Source organism: Chanodichthys erythropterus, chromosome 23 (genome assembly GCF_024489055.1).
Source record: "Chanodichthys erythropterus isolate Z2021 chromosome 23, ASM2448905v1, whole genome shotgun sequence".
NCBI classification, from domain to species: Eukaryota; Metazoa; Chordata; class Actinopteri; order Cypriniformes; family Xenocyprididae; genus Chanodichthys; species Chanodichthys erythropterus.
In genome coordinates this window covers 15,842,518-15,860,146 of record NC_090243.1, presented here as the reverse complement: position 1 = coordinate 15,860,146, position 17,629 = coordinate 15,842,518, and the positions used below count along the sequence as shown (strand labels likewise).

General features: G+C 35.6%; 1 protein-coding gene across 4 annotated transcripts in view; it reads left to right on the top strand.

Moving 5' to 3' along the window:
- The first annotated feature begins 1,389 nt into the window (after window positions 1–1,389).
- The window catches only part of slc4a2b (solute carrier family 4 member 2b), a 46,138-nt gene continuing 29,898 nt past the window's right edge, over window positions 1,390–17,629 (top strand). For 2 of the 4 annotated variants that reach the window (XM_067378672.1, XM_067378676.1), the window contains exons 1-2: window positions 1,390–1,444; window positions 11,262–11,320. The gene's annotated coding sequence lies outside the window, so the exon portion shown is untranslated. Of the gene's footprint in view, window positions 1,445–1,797; window positions 1,877–11,162; window positions 11,179–11,261; window positions 11,321–17,629 lie in introns of those variants that run through there. The other 2 variants (XM_067378673.1, XM_067378674.1) reach the window with 2 other exon arrangements.

The following is a 17,629-nucleotide window of genomic DNA, read 5'->3' as shown; positions in this document are numbered from 1 at the left end:
TGATCAGTGAAAGGATGTGCTTTACATTTAGAAAATATTAAACTGTAAAAATTAATTTTATATGAGTTATTATTTTATTTTCCATTCATTTCAATGGGGTGTGCAACAATTTTACACAAAGAAAGCATCAAAATACAGTTATAATTCTGCATTAAATAAGCACCAAACTTTAAAAGATTAGTTCACTTTCACATTTTTCACATTAAAATTTCCTTATAATTTATTCACCCCCATGTCTTCCAAGATGTTCATGTCTTTCTTTCTTCAGTCGAAAAGAAATGAAGGTTTTTGATGAAAACATTCCAGGATTTTTCTCCATATAGTGGACTTCAATGGAGCCTAAACAGATGAAGGTCAAAATTACAGTTTCAGTGCAGCTTCAAAGTGTTCTACACGATACCAGACGAGGAATAAGAGTCTTATCTAGAGAAACCATCACTCATTTTCTGAAAAAAAAAAAAAAAAAAAAAAAAAAAAATTCCAATTTTATACATTTTAACCATAAATGCTCATCTTGAGCTAGCTCTCTTCTTCTTCTTCTTCTTCTTCTTCTTCTTCTTCTTCTTCTTCTTCTTCTTCTCTATTTGAATTCCAGCAGTGTAGACACTGCTAACTGCATTACTGCCCTCCACAGGTTAAAGTTTAAACTAATTGTTATATACTTGCACTAACATATTGTATATGACAATTTAGTTCAAACGTTAACCTGTGGAGGGCAGTAATACACTTAGCAGTGTCTACACTGCAGGAATTCAAATAGAGAAGAAGAAGAGAGCTAGTTCAAGATGAGCATTTATGGTTAAAATGTATAAAATTTTATTTTTTTTTAGAAAATGAGTGATGGTTTCTCTAGATAAGACCCTTATTTATCGTCTGGGATCGCTGTAAACTGTAATTTTGACCTTGAACCGTTTGGAGGCCATTGAAGTCCACTATATGGGGAAAAATCCTGAAATGTTTTCATCCAAAACCTTAATTTCTTTTCACATCTTGACATGGGGGTGAGTAAATTATCAGGAAATTTTAATTTGAAAGTGAACTAATCCTTTAAGGTTGAAGTTTTTGAAACACCCAAATTGAAGAAAAATAGTTGTTTGTTCAATTTTACAACTAAAAGTCCTTTTTAAGCATAATCCGTGTTATTAAATCTCGTCATTGGGCTTTTATATTAGTAATTTTCCACATATACGGTTGTAAAAGTAAAACAAAAGGTTGCTTTTAGGAAATTCCTAGAAGCTGGGTTAGGTTCATTCATTTGACACACGTATCTGTCATTTGACCTGTGCAGGCATGCATACTGTGCAAATGAAACCCTGTAGACTTTTTTTTTTTTTTTTTTTTTGAAAAGGGAAGGTGATCCCCTATCGAAATATGTATGACACGCAGGCGCGCGCGTCAGATGAGATGTGGCTCATCCGTGAAAGCTGAGGGGAGATCGGTTGAGGTAGGACACATTTCAAACATGTTTAGTGTTTTAAACACTCAGATATGAACAGACTGTGAGTAACATCAGGGATTCCGTTCATATTTACCACGTAAAAAGTGTCCGGGTTTATAAAAAATTGATTTTCTGACCGGTTCGCGTGCATGCGAGTCGGCGTGGATGGTCAGTTAGCTTGCGTTAGCTCTCATGTAAAATAACTTGAAACCGGGAAATCTTAAATGAACATGGGCTGAGAAAACGGTGTCCTGTAATGACCAAACCGTCAGCTTCCGCCTCGTGTGCTCATTTCTGACCAGTCTAGTCGCTGGACAGCTGTCAAAAGCGAGTGGACTGAAAGCCCACTGCCACGTGACATCCACGGGGAAATATTCAGAGTCACTGAAACGCCAATGAAAGGGAACTAAAGCAGCAAGTCGTCCCGTGACTTCACATGTAAATATAGCAGCTGAATACAGACACAGTCTGGAAATGTATATTTCTAGATATTTATATCCATATTTCGCTGTAAAACAAAACAAGGCTGACTTACTGACTGGCTTATGTTTTGATATATTACATATTCTGTTTTGACACACACATATATGAACAAATTAAAGGGTTAGTTCACCCAAAAATGAAAATAATGTAATTTATTACTTACCCTCATGCTGTTCCACACCCGTAAGACCTTCGTTAATCTTCAGAACACAAATTAAGATATTTTTGTTGAAATCTGATGGCTCAGTGAGCCCTCCATAGGGAGCAATGACATTTCCTCTCTCAAGATCCATTAATGTACTAAAAACATATTTAAATCAGTTCATGTGAGTACAGTGGTTCAATATTAATATTATAAAGCGACGAGAATATTTTTGGTGTGCCAAAGGAATATGTCATTGCTCCCTATGCAGGCCTCACTGAGCCATCGGATTTCAACAAAAATATCTTAATTTGTGTTCTGAAGATTGACGAAGGTCTTACAGGTGTGGAACGACATGAGGGTGAGCAATAAATGACAGAATTTAAATTTTTGGGTGAACTAACCCTTTAATGTTTAGGCAACAGGTAGAATTTATTTCACCCTGTGGTTGAGTTGAGTAATATCATTTTTGCTAGGAAAAGTGAAGTTATAATATCAGTTTGGAAATAAGATTGTTTATAAACCTTGAAGCATTAAGCTGCTGTGGTTGGTTTGTGCTTGTTACAGAGGGTTAGCTGGATTTAGGTCAGATCAGTGTCGTAAAGCCATCAAGGAGTCAGATTTCTTAGAGGAACAAAGCAATGACCAGTATTTGCAAGCATTAAATGTGCAATTTTGCCTTTGTTTTTGCAGTGTGATTAAGGCATAATGCCAGAGGCATGCCAGGTAAATCGGTGCAGATTACAGCTGCGTAGAGCGAAGAAAGAAATATCTTTGTACTACATTCTTTATTTATATGCTTACCAGAGCATGAGTAAGATTTCAAATCCGCATTGCATTGAAGATTGAATGTCATTTGTAAATTTTGAACTGCTAATTTATTCATTCATCTTATTTGCAGTTAAACATTATTAGAGGAAGATGCAATTCTGTCTTTATTAAATCTGTTTGATTTACGTTTTCATCCGATTTACCTCCTGCTGGTTGGTTTCTAGACTCTAATAAAAATACTAGTAATGATGAAATGAAATGAGCTTTATTCCTGCTAGCATTCCAGAGCAGATCAGCTGGAAACTAGTTTCTTTAGCCCTTCTGGATTACGTTTAAAAAAACACATCGTAGGCTGCTATTTTCCTGCAGGAGTCAAGGTTATTTTCAAAAGTTCTGCATTGCGTTTTTGTAATTGTGTGCCCAGCTGGAGACGCTAATCACCTGAAAAATATTTTTAAAACCGTTGTTCTCACGTAGACGGTGATATTACAAATCTTACATGGCTCTTTTGTGAATAGGTCCTCCTTGGGTAGCGTGACCTAACACTTGATCAGGGGCTCCTATGTGGTTTTTACAGTACTGTGTTTCCCAGGATATATGTTATTGTACTCACATTGTCGTGAGGTGGTTCGATATTTCATTGTGATTGTTTGTTTTGGTGTGACTCAAGGTATGAATGACAGTGTTCCTCTGGTCAGAACTTGCTTTGTTGGGTTTGTTCACTGTTGTCATGTTACAAAGATGTGATTGTCTGCTCCAAGTTAAACACAAAGAGTGTGAGAAACTCAGACGGAGCTTTTGTGTGTTGGTAACTTGAGTCTGCGAAGCCCCTGCTGGTGCGCAGAGAAAACACCTTTTACCCTTTAAACAGGGCTGTTTAGTCTTGAAGTGATAATTAAATAAGCTTAGCGCACCGCTGTTTGAATTTCACCTGTGCTCCTGTCGTTTCTGTCTTGCACAACATCAGAATCGTTCGTAAACACGTTTATTGTAGCGCGGCACTTCCAATTTGCTAGCCGTCGCCAGCGTTTTTGATCGTTTTCACAAAATTTTCATGGCCACCATATTTTGTTATATGAATATCTGAACATCGCCTCTAAAAATATATTCTAGCTTCTTGCATTCTTTATTAACACTTGAATGTAAGTTTCATTAAAAAAGCTACATTTTAGAAAAAAAAGCTGAGAAAAATTGCGTTTTTGATCAGATTCAGAACGATGATCAAAACATAGATCTAGTAGATTGCGCCCCCGAAAGCTTCACAGTCCTATACCCCTTCTTGGTTTGACTTCATTCGGTAACATTAGGCAGTTTAGATTTATATGCTGTTTATAATGTCTGAGAAGATGCATAATAGCGCCATCTACCATTTAAAAGTGAAAACCTGGATTGCCGGTGTTGTGGCGAATTTCGATTCCCTGCCAATTTATTACCCCCCTCATTGAAGTTGTTACCTGATTGCCTAATGCTAACCCTCCCCCTAATCCTAACCCCTCCCCCACACCTAATCCTAAACCTAACAATGCTATGGGGGAATAATTTGGCGGGGGTCAGAATTTTCCAACAGTGGCAGGGGAAAAAGTTAAATGGTTTGTTCACCCAAAAATTAACATAAATTTCATTTATTACTCACCCTCATGTCGTTCTACACCCATAAGTCCTTCGTTAATCTTCGGAATTCAAATTAAGATATTTTAGTTGAAATCCATTGGCTCCGTGAGGCCTCCATAGGGAGCAATGACATCTCCTCTCTCAAGATCCATAAAGGTACTAAAAACATATTTAAATAGGTTCGTGTGAGTACAGTGGTTCAATATTAATATTAGAAAGCGACGAGAATATTTTTGGTGTGCCAAAAAAAAAAAAAAAGACTGATGGCCAATTTCAAAACACTGCTTCAGGAAGCTTCGGAGCATAATGAATCAGCGTGTTGAATCAGCGGTTCGGAGCGCCAAAGTCACGTGATTTCAACAGTTTGGCGGTTTGACATGCGATCCAAATCATGATTTGACACAAAAGATTCATAACGCTCCGAAGCTTCCTGAAGCAGTGTTCGGCCATCACTAAATAAGTCGTTATTTTGTTTTTTTTGGTGCTCCAAAAATATTCTGGTCACTTTATAATATTAATATTGAGCCACTGTACTCACATGAACTGATTTAAATATGTTTTTAGTACATTAATGGATCTTGAGAGAGGAAATGTCATTGGTGTCCATACAGGTCTCACTGAGCCATTGGATTTCAACAAAAATATCTTAATTTGTGTTCAGAGGATGAACGAAGGTCTTACGGGTGTGGGACGACATGAGGGTGAGTAATAAATGACATTATTTTCATTTTTGGGTGAACTAACCCTTTAATCTGTTGCCAAACTCTGAACTGTGTCAAATGAATTGTTCACCTAAAAATATACATTTTGTCATCCTTTACTCACCCTCATGCTGTTTTTTTTTTTTCTTCCATGGAACACACATAAGAACATTTGATGACTGATTTCCATGTTGTTTTCTATGATATTGCACTGAACGGGCACTGATGCCTTCGAGATTCAAAAATGACATGAAATCATCATGAAAATAATATAGCTTTTTTTGATAAACAGGCTGAAATTTAAGTCATTTTCATTGATAATCTTTTCAGCTGGATTGAGTTAGGATTCATGAACAAATTTAGATTGGTTTTGTGAACAGGATCAGCCAATTCAGTGATCTAGATTAGAGTCAAAAATTGTTTGTTCACTGTAGATATCGCTTCAGACACTTTAGGCATCGCTACTTCTCTGTTGTGTTTTTGTCATTTGCAGGGATCGCAAAATTTCCAAACTCCTCGGGCAGGCACTCTTCAGATTTTGGTTGCCCAAAATTAATTTAACTAGCCCGAATAAAAAAAAATAAAAAATACTTTTTTTTTTTTTTAATGTATAAAATTAGATAGGAGTCGAAACAAATTTCAATCATCAATACAAATATGCATTTGGTTCTAACTGAACTTGTATGAACAATATGGAACAAATGACTAAAGCACTCATCGAGTGTGGGTGATTGACGACACACCCGACAGAACATTGTCTCGTTTACCTCATCATGTTCCAGCCATGGAAATTATTTTGTCCATGAAACCAAAAAGCTGCGCATTCTTTTCACCTTTTTTTTTTATCAGCGATTATATTAGGGACGCCTGCTTTCAAGTGAACAATGCGAATCAAGGAAGGAATTTTATTTCATATTTAAGAAAGCCCATCGGGCAGGGCGGTCATACATTTTATTAGCCTGACTGGAAGACACTGGAAGATATTTTGCGAGCCCTAATTTGTATTTGTATTAAAAATGAGAAATGTCGCCTTGGCATCTATAGTTGAAACATTTTTTTATGGTTTTAATTAATGATAATAAACCTAGTTTGAAATCATTCACTCTTGAAATATTCTGTTCATTGGTCAACCAGCCACAATTATCAACTTCAAAATGGCCAAGTATTGGCTGACAGTCACTATTGCATATTATTATTTTTCCAAAGTATCCTGGGAATTAATTGAGTTTGTCTTGGGCGTCCCTTAAACTAATGATAAGGTTAATTTAAGAAATTACACCAGTGTTTTGTTTAATTTAGATCTCATGTTCTACGCAATTGAAAACTGAGCCCTCAGGAAACAACTTATGAAACGTAACTACTTACAGAAGTTCATAACTCTAACCCAGATGTTGGCAAAGCCTGCGATGGCATTGTTTTGATTATGGCTGGATCACGATCCACCACGTGCTGTTAAATCTGTTGAAAGTTTACAAAGTGTTTGTGCCAAAACAGTTGCTTCAAGCCGATGTTGTTGCTAGCTCATTGAGCGTGAGTTTATTTCTAGGATAAATCTCAAGTAGTGAAACCCAGTTGAATTCATCCATTTGCCACTATCTCTTTGTTTATGGAACTTCTCAATTCAGTTACATTTTAATCCACTTTCCCAGTGTTAGTGGTTTATCGGTTTGTGGCTATGGAGATGTTTCTCAAACATTCCCAATGTAGAACTTTACACTGTTGTGCCAAAGACAAGTCTGGCCAAGTACCAGGGTGCTGTGAAATCTGGTTACGGAGCACTGCGAACCGTGACTGGGGCATTGGACAGTCAACTGTAGAAGTGAATTCGCTTGATATGTTTAATAACCGTTGAGAAATGCAGTATCTTCTTCCGTTATCTGGGGTTTTTGATGTTGTTGTTGTTGTTGTCTCTCTTCGTGCAACTGAGAGACATCTGCATTTTGATGTTTTGCCTACGTTATCTTGCATTATGCATGCCACTGCTTGGTTAGGCAATAGATTTTCTTCATTTCCCAATGTTTTGACACGCTCGTGCATTTGCTTGAACTTACTTCCCTGTTTATCACGACCAGAGCAGTTGCTGACAATGAAAAGTTAATGTGACAGGAAAACTAAGAAGGAAATGCTGTTTTCAGCAGGTTTTTACTCACTTTTTCTTGCTGAATTGTGTGCTTGTTTTTACTACCAGAACTTTAAATTTGTTGACTTGTAGGTAGATGTGTCAAAGGTTGGTGGTTGTGTCAGGAAATTATGTAACGTGCAGCCCAGTCATGTAAGTCAAGACCAAGCCTGAAAATCTAAAGAAGTCATTTATAATGGCCATTTGCAATCATAGACTTCAATCCCAACTTAATTGAACCTCCCATGCTGGTGTGCACAAATATATCATGTTTGCTTGCTACTAGTAAAGTGTCTCAAGCTGAATTGCGATGCAATTACTGTAGCATATTTAAATATAAGCAATGAATATATCATCACTTGCTTTCTTTTTATATTGTCCCATTCATCAGTATCTTTTATAGTAACCACAAACCTCACAAACTTTGGCACATCCAGTGACTAGTAATTCCTCTGAGGTGCTAATTGTAGTGGCCTGGGAACTTGTAAACAGACTCCCTGTGGACTAATAAAATCCCATGTGCTGGAAAGTATGTTTCAGCCAGCCAATAAGATTGCCACTGCTGGTTTTTCAGCCATTTTTTGTATGTAATATCCATCAGGTGGTCTGTCTGAGAGTAGGCATGCCCTGCGTGATTTTATTTATTTATTTTTTGACAAATTATTGGCTTATCAGTATCAGCCAAAATTTTTATATCAGAATATTCCTAAGGTGCGTCCCAATTTGCGTACTTGTGCACTATTCTGTGACGTTTTTAAGTATAAATAGTGCGAGTAGTGCGTTCACACAGAAAATTCCAAAAAGAAAAAGTGCACTTTAAATACCCGGATGATGCACTAAATTAACGGAAAAAACGAAGTGTGGAATGTTGGACACTTCGTGCACTCAACTGTCGCAGCTTTAATTACGTAGTGGAGGGGAAGGGAGGATCGGACTCCGTTGTTAAATGACAAAATAACCGTATACAATTCACGCACTACATGGATGAGTGCATAGTGCACAAGTACATAGTGTATAAGTGCATAGTGTATAGTGGGGCGCAACTCTAGTTTTTTAGTTGTAAGTAGAGTGTTATTCAAAAATTGGTCGCTATACTGGTTCAATATTTTGAACAATAATAATAATAATAAAAATGTAAATAATGATAACAATTATTATATAATTATTTGATTCATAAAAATAATAATATTCATATTTTTGATCATTTAGTTATCAATTTATAAAAAAATTATTTAATGAGAATATACAACATGAATCCATTTTCCAAACTGTGTCTTATCCTGAATCATTATGCTACACTTATATTAAGTGTTATATGTTTATATTCTGACTATTTCAGACCGGACTGGTAGGACTCGCCGCAGAGGATCACAGTAACTGTGTGACTCGCCATAGACATGCATGGAGAAAAGTAGCTCCGGCTACAATGTTCCTCCGCAAGAAGCGTGCAGTTCTGTTTATTAACCGCTAGAGGGCCAAAAATCGCAGACAGCAGCTTTAAGAACGATGAATGTCCATTTTTCATACTCTACACAATATATTGTTGCGATGTCTAAATTAAAATGATTGACTTTATTTTTATTTTTTATCTATTTCAACAAAATAGTGAATTTTAATATGAGCTGTTTATCGGTTAAAGGGTTAGTTCACCCAAAAATGAAAATTCTGTCATTAATTACTCATTCTCATGTCATTCCACACCTGTAAGACCTTCGTTCATCTTCAGAACACAAATTAAGATATTTTTTTATGAAATCCAAGAGCTGTCTGACTCCTCCATAGACAACAATTTAACCACCACTTTCAAGGTCCAGAAAGGTACTAAAGACATCGTAATTTTATGAAGCAACAAGAATGCTTTTTGTGTGCAAAAAACAAAACAAAAACCGTGTGGAACGACATGAGAGTGCATAATTAATGACAGAATTTTTGGGTGAACTAACACTTTAAAGCAGAACTAAGTAACTTTTTTACCTTCATATTAGACACACATAGTTTTTCTAAGTATTCACACAATAGTTTTCTAAGTCCTTCCGATGGTTAATTGACTTGTAGTGGTGTGTTTGAGGCGTGCACTAACCCCCTCTGGCACATCTACGCCAGAAAACAGCACTTGCAAGTTGAGCTGCGCCAACCCGACACAATCTCGCCTCATGTTCACGTTCACGCGAGAGTGACAAAATGCTTTATGGTAATTCAAAAACAATGTATATATTATGACTTTATAAGACAATTTTGAAAATTACCCACCTCCATCAGGATTTCTTGTACTGTATTTGCAAAACTACTGCGCTGGTGAGCGTTGTAGTCATTGTAGTCCAGAGCTGCGCTTGGAGTATTTACGACATTGTGATTCACTGAAGGAACCTGTAGGGGGAGCTTCGCAAATCTTACTGAGTTCCGCTTTAATGGCCATAACATGGAAATAATTATTGGCTTAACACTAGTAGACATTTTAATATCAGTGCATCCCTGTTTTTTTAGTTGTATGTTCAATAGATACCATTTAAAAGTCACTGTAGAATGTCTAGTAGGGTTATACTAGTAGAGATTAGTCAGATGGACTGTTGCTCAAGATCTTTTGGCACTCATTCAAGTGGCTCCATTAGTTGTTCAGTGGATCTTCCATATCTAGCCTCACCCTGTATCGTGGGAGTTGTAGCACTAATGGAGTGAATGGAGACCCTTCTGTTCGTCATATTTATGACACACCTGTGTAAATGACATAGCCAAACCTTTATGGAGTATTGAAACCTATTATCAGCAGACTCTTCCAACTATGATGGAGCCGTAACCAGTCAGAATCATTGAGGAATTCTCTTTGTGGACATTGGATTTTGTATGGGCTTGTCTTGTGCACAGAACCCTGTGGTACCACTTATAACATTGTGTTTTGGCCTTAAAATATGCACTCCATAAAGGTCACTGACCAGTCCAAGTTCCTGAAGCTTTTTTTGGGATTGAGGAAAACCCCAAGCTTTGAAGCAGACTAAAGTTTTAATTCTCGGCGGCCTTTTGGCTGATCCAAGACCATGTGACTCCCACTGACACATACTCATGCTGGTACACTCAGACACACACACACACACTAGCATTTGGCTGTAGGTTCAAACAAATACTTGCAGACATATAAGGCAACTTCAGTGCTTGACTTTCAGGTTTTAGTGCAACTTCGATGTTTTGTACACATGTGTCCAACTGATATTTTGTTCTAAAGTTGCGCAATTTATTAAAGGAAATGAAAACATGACTCTATAAGAGGGTCTGGCACACTTTTAGGGATGGTTCACAGAAAGGTTTTGCTGTTAAAAAATCGAGGCGCCAGTCAGTGGAAAAAAAAATGAAAAGAAAAAGCTAGCTTAGTCTAAGCCCTGTCTGTGAAACCGGGCCATAAAGAGATATCCAATTGTGAGGGGAAAAAAGACGGAAACAAGCTTCCATATTAGTCATTATTGTGTCAAAAAGCAGAATTAAAACAATAAAAATCAGTTCTGCATATTTTTTTGGTCATCATGCATAAACAAAAAATGCCTTATCGGTAATAAAATCACTGTTGTCAAGGTTCAATTCAACATCTGTTTAAATTTTATTCAAGAATATCAAATAAAAGCACTTTTTTTGTTTCAACAACATCTTTTGGTGAGTAATTTGTTTGGTCATATTATACTGTCAGTGCTGTTTACTTCAACATAAGTTGATGTAAAGAAAGCGTGTTGTGTAACAAGTGCCCTTGTTATGGTGAACGTTTGAGATGTTGTGAGTGTGTACTGTATATGTGAAGATGTGAGTGTGTGTGTGTGTGTCACAGCTGACTCACTGTTGAGCAGTGGTCACATGGCAGGCTGTCAGAGGTTTAGGGGAGGTAACCTAATCCAGCAGAGGAAGCGTTTGACCCATCAGTACTAGAGTTTGAGTGTGTGAGGGCAATTCTTCAGATATATAGTGCTTTAGAAGTTCTCTGACTCTGTCTTTCTCTCTCTGGTGTTCTGTACACAGTGGCTGTTGGCTTTACACTAAGATGTCAGCGGCGGCTTCTCTGCAGTAAGCACTTTGAGGTAAGCTCAATGGACTTGCCACCAATCATTTCTTTAAATATGCATTGAAACATGCATTTTTAAATGTCTAATATTGACTATTATAGCTAACTATAATTGCTATTTTAACAATTGGTGGTCATTCTATAATTTTAATTGACCAAACAGAATTTAGTTTTAAATAAAATGTTTCTGCAAAATGTTTTCTAAGATGTGGATGTGGCTAGTTTAACTTCAAATTTCATTCCTTTTTATCACTTTTATGAAGTTTTGCATGCATATACGTAATGTTCAATGCCTTTTTATTTATTTTATAACTTTTCTAAATGAACTGTTTAGATTGAACATGCCGGATGATTAATTTATAACTTTGCATCTAGAAGTGAAATTCAAAAGTCAGCATATCATGAACGATCACTAGACATTGCAAAGTCAACAGAGAAAAGTCCACTGGTTTGCTGATATCGCCCAGTCATCATATAGTGTGTGCTTTTATTTTTCCACTTAAGTAACTTTTGAATCTAATTAGAGTTAATGATCTAATGATCTAGAGAATTGGTCTGTGCTTGTATGTACAGCCCAGAGGCTGTATGGTGTGTCTTGTGAGTTTGATAAAGTCATTAAACATCACAGCAATGATCATCTCTAGTGTCCAGCACCGTGATGTATTTCGTTATACGAAATGAAAAAGAGCTTTCATGATTGTTGTGGTTTTGTACATGCACTTAATTGACATTTGGTACATTTCCAGTATTGTATAATCAAGCTGCTTGAGTAAAAGCTTTTGCTATATGAATAATTGTAAATGATTGTGATGGGTCACAATGGTCGAATTGTCTAGTCGTCCAACAGTTAAATAATTATTAGAGCTGCACAATTAATCGTTAAATGATTGTGATCTCGATTCAAACACCCACACCATCTCATTCCTAAATGACAATGATTTGGCCGTCTCTAAACTTTTGACAAAATCACAGCGGAACATTCAGATCTGCTTTTGCGCTTCACAAACAGTCTTTTAAACCACACAGTAACGTTATTTATGTGTTACAAATATTTAAATTTTCACAGAAGTAGTGAGATTAAAGTTTATAGTTTTGATATAAACACTCATGTCTCAACACGGAAACTATCAAAATAGAGCAAATAACCTTTTGAAAGTAAGTTGGCGCTTCAAATAATGATTTTATCGATTACACTGTTACACCAGTAGGTGGCAACAAGTGAAGTTAAAAAATTAATTTGTCATTGAATCATTCATTCAAGAGTTTCAGAAACACTGATTCATCCAGTAATGATACAAGTGAAGTCTTAATGAGTGAGTCATTGAATCATTCACTCAATAAGATCAACAATTCATTCAAATTATTTAAACATTTTAAGTAGACTGCAGCAATTAACATTTTGCCAGAACTCCTAGTAAATAACATGTTATTTTGTTGGGTTGTCTTTTCAGAATCGTGGGAGAATCATGATCTCTATTTGAAAAAAAAAAAAAATAACTAAATCGTGTTTCTCAATTTATCCAGAATTATGCAGCTCTACACTGTAAAAAATAAATAAATAAATAAAAAAATAAAAAAAATCTGTAGTTTTAACAAAATAATTTTGGCAGCTGTGGTATAATTTTGTAAAAAATACAGAAAAACTGTGAAAAAAATCTATGGGGTATTTTGAGCTGAAACTTCACAGACACATTCAGGGGACACCTTAGACTTATATTACATCTTGTAAAAAAACGTTCGATGGCACCTTTAAACAACAGAGGAAGTAACATTTACAAAAATATATCAAGAAACATGATTATTTAAACAAAATACTTTCAAATGTGGAGTGTCGCACAGGGAATTGTGGGAATATCAGTTTACAGTTTTTGACTGTAAATTATACATTGATTTGTTCTTTTTTACTTCTAAAAATTGTAAAATTTACAGCATTTTAATTTGAAAATTATATAAAATGTCTGGTAAGAGCTTTTACAGTTTTACTCTGTATATAGTATGAGAACTTACCGTTAACCTATTTACAGTTTTTTCCCGTAGCATTTTTACAATATTTTACCGTTAAAATCACATTCATTTTTTACAGTGTAGTTGTTATTGATGTTGACATTCAAATATTCAAATGAACGTCTTTGGCCAAATAACTTTGTTTTTCAAGCACAATCTGTTGCATCATGTAAAAAATTGTTCAACTTTTAAAAACACGTCGGCATTTTTCCATTTGGTCGCGTTCCGTCTAGTTGTTTTTGAACGCAACAAAGCATCTTTGGTAAACATCCCCTTAAAAAATGCCCCAGTATGTAGTTTTGAACATTCTTTGTAAATTAATAAACGAAAACGATTTAAAAGTGCAAATCAGTGCACTATTAGAAACATCTGATTGGCTATTAATATGAACTTGTAACTGATTAAGTTAATCATTTATACTTGTACTTTGGAAAAACAACTTAAAAAATGCATAAAACAGTCCCATAGACTTCTATTATAAGTGCATCTTATTCATTTTTGTTACCAATTTTTACAATTTTGGAAGTGAGTTTGGGCTTGATTATACAAAAATGATCCCAGATGTTTTTGTGGGGCTTTTTTGATATTATTACAGGGACTTGGAGTTTGGAGTAACCTGAGATTTAAGTTTTGATCATGAACATGGGTAGCTCATGGGTCAAAGCTTTGAACCTGCACCTTTCAGTTGCCAGCCCAGCTCTTTAAGGCTGCACAATTCCTGATCCAAACCAATTTTTCGACATTTTTCTGTATGAGGTTTAAACTCAAGTCACAAACATGTCTTTCATGTGGACGAGCCGTTGGACGCTAGTAAACTTGAAACTCTATATTTTCTGAACTACTCAGTCATTGAGCGTTTTATATCTTTACAGTGAGGTTTCCGCATTGTGATTGAAAGTCTATTTGCAGAATGGCATCTTTATTGGCCGTCTTTGCTTTGTCTGAAATTATATTTTATGGACATGCTTGAATATAATCCAGTAAGCCTGTTTGCCTTCCACAAAAGCAAAAGGATTTTCCAAACTGGGAATGGTGCATGATCCTGAGCTCCCTGTTTATATCCGTATAGGGATTCCAGTTGAAGTTAGTGGGTTAACTTTAAGCTAGATTAGAAAACCTACAACTTACTCATACCATGGATTGAATTGCATACCTGTCTGGCAAGAAATTGCTTGTATTTATTTCTTCATTATTGCCAAGGTGGACCATGTCCATTAAGAGCTAGGATAAAATCCTATTTTGGGTTCACATTCAAGGTGCGTGGTTAAGTAAAGTAGACAATAACACAATTTGGCATTGCTAGAAGCAAAATATGCACACCAGTTAAAGTGGATACAGCATTTGTAGGTATCTGCATCTCATTTGTTAATTGACTCTGGAGGAAATTGAGGGGGAATTGGAAGCAACATCAAACTAGTTCTTCATATACACCGATACACCATAAATAGAGACTGAGGTTGAACCAACTAGAGCATTAGATTGTGTTTTATCAACATCATCAAAGGATGCTGTGAGCCAAAGAGCATAGAATGGGTTCTCATGCCATCTTTCATTGTGCAATTGTAGATGCTTCCTGTTTAAAAGCACTTCTTTTTTTGAACAACAAAACTTTTGTTTAATTTTCCCAATGTTAAAATACTTCGTTCAGGAAACCAGTTTGAAAACAGTCATTAACAGTGTCGCTAGAGGCCCAAAAACTTACATTACTGTTAACTTGTCCTATTTTTCTTGAGTTTTATTAAAAATTAGCTGAAATTTCTGATCTCAAATGTGTAATCTCCATCTTTTAATATCAGATGTGCTTAACTGATTATTATGCTGTTTGGTATCAGGATGCTCATATAATTTGTGGAATTATTATAAAACTTCTTGTCACTATTCTCAAGTAGCTAGAGGTAAAAAAAAATATGATGCTAAGCCAACAATCTAAACTGGTTTATAATAGTCTCTTCGTTCTAACACCAGCGAGTTGCTTGTGAATCAAAGGACAAATCTTTTTTCTTTTTCGTTCAGTGAATCGGTTTTCTTTGTAAAATGCCCAAATATTTAAGTGTCATAACTTTGCTCAGTTTGTATCCCAAATTTTGATTAATGTGCCACTCACAGAGCAGCTGGATCATGCAGTTGATGAATTCAACTGGTCTGGAAAAGCTTTGCTGGAATTGTTGACCTTCCAACAAAGTTGATGTAACTGTACAGAGTAACAGCCTTTATCTAAATTTAGCGTCTAACGAGACATTGCAACATTATAATATAGTGCGCTCTATATTTAGATAACTCTTAAAGATATTGCGGTCATGTTTCTCAGAACTGTGTTGCAAGAAGAATATTAGATAATGCAAAGAACATATTTTATATGGAAGGAAGATTTTTTTTTTATAAGGCCACATTGAACTTGGTATCACAATGCGGCCTTCCAAGTTGAGTAACATCCCACAATTTAACACAAATGTTACTCTTGACATATAAGAGTCAACTGCTTTAACTTTACCATAGTTTTGGTTCTTCTCGAGGTCATGTTTCTTTTTAGATAAGGTCAAGTTATTTGAGGTTGCATTACCTTATTCTCTGATTTTAAATACTATACTTATTCCACATAGTCTTTTAAAACCATGTGGAATGATTTCTTTTGGTCTGATAAAATTGTGGCTGAACTTTTACCTCAACTTCAGCATCATGCTGTTAGGATTTTTCTTTTTAACAGGAACTGAATCAGGACAGATAAACGACTGTACATATCAAGAAGTTTTGCCACAAAACCTCCTGTTGCCACTAAAACACAATTATTGCTTTCAGTGTGACAGTGGAAGGAAGCATGTAAATGAATCAACAAAGGCAAGACTTAAAAAATGAGTGCTGACGTCCTTGAATGTTCCAGTGGTCAAACCTCAACTCAATTGAACAATTGTATTTTTGCACAGACTTCTGCATCAAAGCAAGTACTTCCTCAAAGTACTAATTAAAGCGACCCCATAATTGTTGAAATTTTAGCTAAATTAGATCTTTAAACCTTAATATTATCTTTTTCTGGGTTCCAAGTCACATCGGACTGACTGGTAATGAGAGAGCGGACACGGTCCGGCATATGCTTGACCTGGAAAATCTGACTGTCGAATACCACCTTCTGATTTCAGACCATTAACTTATACTTATACATCATTATAACTTATACATCACTAACAAGTGGCAGACAGAATGGGACGAAAATAAAAATAATAAACTGTATGAATTAAAGTATCACCCAGTATTACTTTATATCTCGCAATTCTGACTTTATTAACTCGCAATTCTGACTTTATATCTCACAATTCTGAGAAAAAAAGTCAGAATTGTGAGATGCAAACTCACATTTTTATTTAGTGGTGGAAACAGGCTTTCATAGTTACTTGCCATTTCTTTGTAATTAACTGTGAAATTTACTAGCAATTTTCTGAGTGAAATTATTATATATATATAATAGTATTAAAAATAATAATAATAATTAAAAAATAATATATATATATATATATATATATATATATATATATATATATATATATTTTTTTTTTTTAAAGGTGCCGTATAACATCTCTTTAAACGATTTAATATAAGTCTAAGGTGTCCCCTGAATGTGTCTGTGAAGTTTCAGCTCAAAATACCCCATAGTTTTTCTTTTTAATGATTTTTTTTTTTTAACTGCCTATTTTGGGGCATCATTACATATGCGCCGATTTAGGCTGCAGCCCCTTTAAATTCTCATGCTCTCCGCCCACGGAGCTCGTGCTTGCCTTAAACAGCATAAACAAAGTTCCACATTAACCACATTTAACAGTACATTAGCAACATGCTAACGAAATATTTAGAAAGACAATTTACAAATATCACTAAAAATATCATGTAATCATGGATCATGTCAGTTATTATTGCTCCATCTGCCATTTTTCACTATTGTTCTTGCTTGCTTTCCTAGTCTGATGATTCAGCTGTGCACAGATCCAGACGTTCTGCCCTTGTCTAATGCTTGAACATGGGCTGGCATATGCAAATATTGGGGGCATACACCCCGACTGTTACAGTTGGTGTTATGTTGAGATTCGCCTGTTCTTCGGAGGTCTTTTAAACAAATGAGATTTATATAAGAAGGAGGAAACAATAGAGTTTGAGACTCACTGTATGTCATTTCCATGTACTGAACTCTTGTTATTTAACTATGCCAAGATAAATTAAATTTTTCATTCTAGGGCAACTTTAAGTGTAATGTAATTAGCTAAAGTTAACCTTATTGTAAAGTGTGACTATTTTGTTTTGATTTCAGCCTAAAGTGGTCCTTATTCAGTCAAGC